This window comes from Apteryx mantelli, chromosome 11, assembly GCF_036417845.1.
Source record: "Apteryx mantelli isolate bAptMan1 chromosome 11, bAptMan1.hap1, whole genome shotgun sequence".
In the NCBI taxonomy this organism is placed as follows: Eukaryota; Metazoa; Chordata; class Aves; order Apterygiformes; family Apterygidae; genus Apteryx; species Apteryx mantelli.
In genome coordinates, this window is record NC_089988.1 from 8,581,987 (window position 1) to 8,589,587 (window position 7,601).

A 7,601-nucleotide genomic window follows, 5' to 3' on the forward strand; every position below is an offset into this window, starting at 1 on the left:
TCCCTGCCTTCACTTTCCTTTTGAAAAGTCCTCTCAGAAATGTCCTGTGCATGAGCTAGAGCTGTGAGCAGCCCTGACTCACACAGCACCCTCTCAATGGGAGAATGAACCTGCCCTGACAGAGGTCATTCCTCCCACCCAGAGCTTCTCCCCGCAGTGCCATGGGGAGCTCCCTGGGCAGGCTGAGTGCTGACCCTCGCAGGTGGCAGAGTCATTTAGTCAGGAACGCAGCACCCTGGGGCACAGGAACACTCCTCCGAGTAACAGCACTGGGCAGAGCTGTGTGCACACCCCGGCTTCAAACCCCTACAGCTTCCTTGGGAGAAGGGAGTAGGATGCCCTGTTCCTGAAATGGTGTGGTAGAGAATGCCTGCTCTGAAGCACCTCCTCTTCACTGGAGAAGGCAGGAGAGAGAAGCTAAAAATCCTATCAGTGATGGGATGGGATGAGTTCAGAAGACCCCTCCACGAACCTCAGTAGCATGGTCCTGCAGCCAGAGACTTACCATGTCAGGGGCTGTGAAGATTTCCCCCACAAGGAGCTCTCCTCTCTCCTCCCACTCCACACTGCCTTGCACTTCTCTCTGCCTTCTCTCCTCTCATGTCAGCAGCAGCAGGCAGTGCCTGGAGCCCTGCTGCTCTTTGCAGAGGAGCTGCTCCTGCACACAGCTGTCTCTGGGCAGTGCTGCCCACTTGCCATGAGCTTTCTCCATCCCAGGAGCCTCACCTCACTCAGCAACAGTGTGGCCCAGCTGAAATCATGACTTTCTCTGTCCCTTGTGCTCCCTCCTCCTGGGAAATGTTCGCTGGAATAAACTAAAATAATCACTGATAGTCCCTCTCTAAGCACTGAAGGAAGACTGATTCTAGCATTGCAATTTATCTCATCAGACGATGTTTATCTGCAAGAGGTGGAAACTTCCTACTCAGGAAGCCCCTATTCCCATCTCTTAGTTAGGGAGGACACCTAGATGAGGACAGGAAGGGAGCTCATTGTCCCATGTTGATTTGGATGAGTCAGTTTGGGCTTCTCAGGGTGCTTTAGAAGGCCCTGGGCTGAAATAGCATTCAGATCCTTCCCGTGAGCTCCACAAAAAGCACACAGGAGGTGGGAGTCCCCTTGCCCAGGCAGAAGTGAGCACAGCATGGATGTCTGCCTGCAAGATCTTGGTCTATGCTCCCATTATAATTACTGGAGATGGAGTGTGGGAGTCAGTTGCTCACACACAAACACCTGGTGACAGTTGAAGAGACAGGGGTGGTCCAAGGCATGTGCCAGTGTCTACTTGCTCTGATGGAGCAACTGTGAGACCCACATCCTTCTGGAGCATGAGGTGGGGTCAGGCAGGGAATTGCCTTGGCCACCTGCAATGATACGAGATGCCCACTGCGACCAGAGCTCCACTCACTAGGAAGCTGAGACACATGCAGATCCCGACATTGCAAACAGTTGATGTCATTCAGCGCAGGCACTTGATTCAGTGACACAGAAATAGGCCTGCAGGGCCATGTCAGGTACCTGGTGTGTCCAGGACATTCATGTGTTTCTAGCAGACAGAACCTGAGACCTCTAGGAAAACGATGGCCCCTTTGTACTGGTTGCTGGGCAAGTGCCCCAGGATATCTCAGGTTTCTTACCAGTGCTGAAACAACTGGATCCCACCACTGCCTTCAGGCAAAGTCTGTACTGTCTGCATCCAAGCGTGCTATATAAATGGGCCACACATCCCACCAAGGTCTCAGTCTAGTCTCTGCACACTAAAACCTGTCTTGCTCTCGTCCCCCTGAAACTCTTCTCAGTCCCAGATGATATGAACAGGGAATGGGCTAATGGTGACCTCAGGGTGGCTGGATCACAGGCTGCCCAGGCCCAGGGACTTCTTCAGGCGCCTCTTGTCCTGCCTGGGGATTGATTCACCTCTGTCACAGGGCACCAAGGTGCCGCAGAGTCAGCTCAGGCAGCCAACCCTTCTCCTGCCATTTTGGCACAGCTCAGCTCTGTTTCTCACTGGCCTTGGGCACTGCAGGCTTTGCTCTCTCATTGGGAACCTCCTTTCACCATTACATTGCCACCTGCTATCTAGGCCAGCATGGCTCTGCTCTGAAGTGGGGCCACTGCACACACAGTGTCTTTGGCTATTGGTAACAGGTTTCGTCACAACCAGTGCGTTCTCTGTGAGCCACAGCTAAGGCTCTACCACCCAAATATATGCAAATGCATGCAGCCTGGGGCACAGCCAGGAGCACAAGCTGTCACAGGACTGCAACATCATTGGAATAACTGAGATGTGTTGGGACCACTTACATGACTGGAGGGCTATGCTGGTAGGGTACAAGTTCTCCAGGAGAGACTGTTAGGGAAGATGAGCAGGGGCATGACCTTTGTGTGGAGGGGCAGCTCGGATGTGTGGAGCTCTTGCATGGGAGAGGCAAGGGTTTGGGTGAGTGCTTGTGGGTGAGCATCACAGTAGGGCTGACATCATGGTGGGAGCTACAGACCACCTAATCAGGGTGAGGAGGTGGATGCAGTCTCCTTTAAGAGCAGCAACCGGAGCAAATCTGTGGATCACAGGCCCTGGTTCTTGTTGAGGGGACTTTAATCCCCCTGGCATGAACTGGAAGGGCAAACAGTAGAGCGCAAGCAGGCCAGGAGGTTTCTGGAGGGCATCAGGACAACTTAGCACAGCTGCCAGATGGGCCAGTACTCATGATGCTTTGTTTTATCTGGAAATTTCAAACAGGGGGGAACTCATCAGGAATGGGAGAGTCAGTGTCATACTTTCCTACAGTGATCATGAGAAGTGGAGTCCCAGATCCTGAGCGGAGTGAGGAAGGATAGTAGCGGAGTACAGACCCTGGACTTCAGAGGAGCAGACTTGGGCCTGTTGAGGGGACTGCTGGGGGAATCCCATGGGAGGCAGCTATGAAGGGCCCAGGAGCTCAGGAAAGCCAGGAGGTCTTTAAGTTCAGCACCTGCCAAGCACAAAAATGGTCCATCCCAATACTCAGTAAAACTTGCAGACATCTCAGGAGATCGGCTTGGCTATACTGGGAGCTCAGGAATGAGCTCCAGGGCAAGAAGGCAGCATGGAGGAAGCAGGAGGAGGGAGACGCTGCAGTGGAGAAATTCAGAAACATTGTCCAGCAAAGCAGGGATGGTGTTCAGGAAGCCAAAGCTGCCCAAGGGTAGATACTTGCAGGGGATGTCAAGGGCATGAAGAAGAGCTGCTGCTGCTTCAGTTGCAGCAAAAGAATAAGAAGGAAAATGTGGGCTCACTGCTGGATCGGGCAGGGATCTAGTAACAGCAGATGCAGATAGGTCTGAAGAGCTCAGTGCCTTCTTGGCTTCTGTCTTCGCCAACAAGAACTCCCTTGCTGTTGTACCTAGAGTCAGGACTCCTGAGGGGAAAAAAAAAACAACCACAGGTGGGTGATGACTGAGTGAGGGATGACTTGCAAAAATTCAACCCCTACAAGTCTATGGGTCTGGATGGACTTCATCAGAAGACACTGAGAGGGCTGGCCGCTATCACCTCAAGGCCGTTCTCTATCATCTTTAAAAGGTTGTGGAGATCAATGGAGGTCCCAAGGACCAGAAAAAGGAATATGTTGTGCCCATCCTAAAAAAGGCCACAAGGACAACCCAAGGAGCTGCAGGCCATTCAGCCGCATTTTGGTGAGGAGTGCTTCATGGAGTGAATCCTCTCGCATCACACTCGTGGGCACATGGAGGAGAAGAAGGTGTCTGGGAGCAGTCAGCATGGATTTACTGAACGTAAATCATTCCTGAGCAACCTGATTGCCTTCATGATAAAAGACCTGTACTTGTGGAGGAGAGGAGAGTAGTGGATGTCATTTACCATGATTTTAGCAAGGTGTTTGACACTGTCTCCAAGAATATCCTTCTATACAAGTAAGGCATTACAATAGGCTGGGTAGACAACAAGGTGGGTAAAAATCTGGTTGGATGATCAAGCTCAGAGGGCTTTTGTGAATGGGTTGTGCTTCACCTGGAAGCCAGTGACAAGTGGAGGATGCAGGGCTCTATACTGGGACTTGTACTGTTTAACACGTTCATCAGTGACCTGGAGGACACAACTCTCATCACATTTGCAGATGGCACCTAATCAGGAGAACAGTCATAAGGTTGAGGACTGCCCTCCAGATGGATCTCAGCAGGAGGGAGGAATGGGTTGCCAGTATTCAGGAAAACACCATCACCAGAAGAGTAACCTGCTTCATCTTATAAGCACCTTCCTTCAATGCCAACTCCCAGAAGCCTAGGAAGTGGAGGACGTACTCCTGCTGAAGTCTGCTGATGGAAATCGGTGTAGTTGTCTTCCCAAAGTTACCAAAACACAAGATGCAATTTAGCTTCTTCGTTTGTTAAGGTTTGTCCCTTATGAAGAAAGAACTGATATTGTAGTTAAGGCATTGAAATGGTAAATCCATTTCTATTACAAACGCTGTAACCCCTATCTTTTGCAATGGCAGACTGTCAGAAGGCATGCTGTTTGTCAACAGATCTTGAGTGCCTTGTACTTTGCAGACATTGCATCCACTTGACTCAGGATATAAATAACAATCTCAAAATCGCCAGAAGTATTCTCCCAGACAAAATTATTCATCTGTCTAATAAGCCTGTGGGGGAGGGGGAATGCGGGGAGGGCTGGGTCTGAGTGAATCTCATGACTCAGAAAATACTCTGGACAGATGTTTTCAGTGTTTTCTGCTGCAGCAAATTCTAGAAGATTCAGGTAGGGTGCCCTCGTGATGACGGCATCCATTTGCTTGGGAAAGCACAGCATTGAGGTGCTTCAAGGATACATAACTGAACAGGAAACTGAAAAAGGAAAACTACTGATAGGAAGAGCTCTTTGGGGAGGTTTGCATGGCATCCAGCTGGTGTTGCAAGCTACAAAACTGGTGCCTATGCTGGACTATTCTGTAATAGTGTAGTAAATGTAGCTTTCAATGAGACTCCAATATTCTTCCACCATACACGGACATGTGGAATATAAATGGTAGTTGGTGCTGTGTGGAGGAAAAAGGATGAGCAGGGAGGCACTGCGGGGCGGAACATGGGAAGGTCGTAATGGGCGGAGCACTGCTGCCGGAGAAGAAGGCGGGGCTTTACAGCATTATAAAAGAGCAGGACGCGCTTCATTAAACGCCATTTTGCCACTCCTCATATTGGTGTCTGTGTGGTGATGGTCCGGGGCCTGGGGAGAAGGCCCCGTGCCTCCTCGGTAAGAACGAGAACGGTAACAAGTGGTGACCCCGACGTGATTCCGAGGAGGCGGCTCGGCCGGCGTAGGCACCGGGAGCATGAGGAAGGGATCCGGATCCGGAACCATGGAGGCCATATGTAAGGTAGTGATGGCCTGCGCCAAGGAATGGCGGGCGCCGCTGAAGGCGAGCGCGATACGAGCGTGTGTAGAGAGGCTCGTGAAGGAGGGAGTGATTACTTCTCCTATGGAGATTCTGCGGGAGGAACTGTGGCTGCAATGCACAGCAGCGCTGGCGGAGTTCCCGATGAACGGGGGATCTGCGAGGGAGTTAAAGGCGTGGGGGCTGATAAGAATGCTCCTGCGGAGAGCGAGGGAGGAACGGGAGACGTGGAAGGCGGCTAGAGAGGCACTTAGAGGGAGTGGGATACGCGTGGGGTCGACGGAGATAGAGGGAGCGGCGGAGGAGACGGCGCCAGAGGGGGGAGAGGAGCGGGTCGAAGAGCAAGGGGAGGAACAACGGGACGGAGGTCTGGTGATGCCAGCCGGGCTGGGAGAAGAGGCTTCGCGTGCCCCTCCACCACACTACCCCTGGGACGAGTTGCGACAGGCAGACAGAGCAGGACAACCTTGCCCTGTCGCGCCCAGTGAGCCCGAGGGGGAAGGAGAAAGGGGGGAGAATGAGCGAGGGAATGAGCGGGAGAATGAGCGAGAGAATGAGCGAGGGAATGAGCGAGAGAATGAGCGAGAGAATGAGCGAGGGAGAATACGAACACCGAATGAGTGGCTCCCCGGGGCACTCATGGTACCTGATAAGAGCTGGAATCAGGGCGAGTCAGCGGCCAAAGATGGCGCCGGGGACAGAGAAAGAGGGCGGAGGAGAGTCACCTTCGATAGTACAAGACGAGCCAGTGGGAGGGAACGGGTGAGCGAGGATGAGATGGACAGCCTTACAAGGCGGTTTCAAGAAGTCTATCGGGGGGGGGAGCGCGAGGGAGGCGTGAGAGCGGAGGAGGTGGAGGAGGATGTGGAGATAGGACTAGAGCAGGCGCTGCGGCTCCTGCGGAGGCTGGAGAGAGAAGTACAAAAACAACAGCGGATGCTGCAGCGACTGGCCGACACACGATCCCAGGACGATTCCAGTGGCGAAAAGCCCCGAGCTGAGTTATACCTGCCAGATTGGCAACTATCAGCGGGGGCGGTGACATTATGGGGTCTTAAACTCACGGCACCCCCTGAAACGCCATCGGCGCTGCCGGTACGCCTGGCGCCCGGAGGGCTCATAGAATGGATGCCCATCGACCCAAAGGCCGTGTATGAAGAACTCGGGAAGCTAGTAAAGGTAGAGCCACCCTGGACAAAGATAAAACAGACACACGCAGAGAGCTTCACTGAATTCTGTGACAGGCTCCAGCGGGCCATTGCAGAGTCAGACTTGCCCCCTGAGGCCCAGGGTCCGGTCATGATGGAGTGCCTCTGGCAGCAGAGTGACGCCATGACGCAGGACATCCTGAAAACGATCCCTAAAGGAACACCACTTTCGGTTGTCATCCGCACGGTACTGCAAAAACAGAATCAGGGAACAGCAGCAGCGCAGGCTCTTGTCACGGCGGTGGACCAGATGAGAAAGGGACCACAGCGTTGCTTCTCTTGTGGATATCACAGGGAAGAGGGTATGCTGCGGTAAAACGGGAGGAGCAGATAAGATGGGTTCCAATGAAATGCATAAAACCTGACCTAAATGCACGTACGGGAGAGTCTGGGGTGTAACTAATCAGTCTTGGTGAGATTCCATCCTGAACAGGGCGACGCCAGATGGGATGCTGCTGCATGGCTGCATTGATGTTTATCGCCGGCTTCATGATTCCGGGGACCGCAGAGTCATACTGGAGGAGATGAGCACAGGCGCACAGAGCAGCTCACTACTGCATCCCGTTCAGCCCCGAGGCGGGGCCGACAGAGACTTTCCTGACGGGGAACAAGTCAACACAGGGGCGTGGATCTTGTCATGGTTTGATTAGAAATGGCTTATAACACTAGGCTTGATAGCACTCACAGTAGTAATAGCGATATGCTGCGGCTTGCTAATTCTGATTTATTGCTTACGGCATGTACGGCTTAACTGCTTGATAGACATGAGCATAGAGTATATCAATTAATAGTACAGGAAAAAGAGGTTCTAGACAAGATATTTGCATGAGAAGCGGTAGACTAGGCGTAGCGGAAGATCACGCGGTGTGACGCGCAGCCTAGGGGTGGAAACGAAGTGCACCTGTATGTAAGCTTGCACGCAGCCCACAATAAACGCCATTAGACGAATGGCTAACTAACCTGGTTGGCAATCTACCACCGTGGCTAACAGGACTGCTCGCTG

At 52.7% G+C, this 7,601-nt stretch overlaps 1 long non-coding RNA gene across 1 annotated transcript; it reads left to right on the forward strand.

Moving 5' to 3' along the window:
* Positions 1 to 6,526: 6,526 nt before the first annotated feature.
* On the forward strand, positions 6,527 to 7,293 carry LOC136993113 (uncharacterized). The gene is made up of 2 exons (XR_010885354.1): positions 6,527 to 6,900; positions 7,032 to 7,293. It is a non-coding gene; the product is annotated as an uncharacterized lncRNA (long non-coding RNA).
* The last annotated feature ends 308 nt before the right edge of the window (positions 7,294 to 7,601 follow it).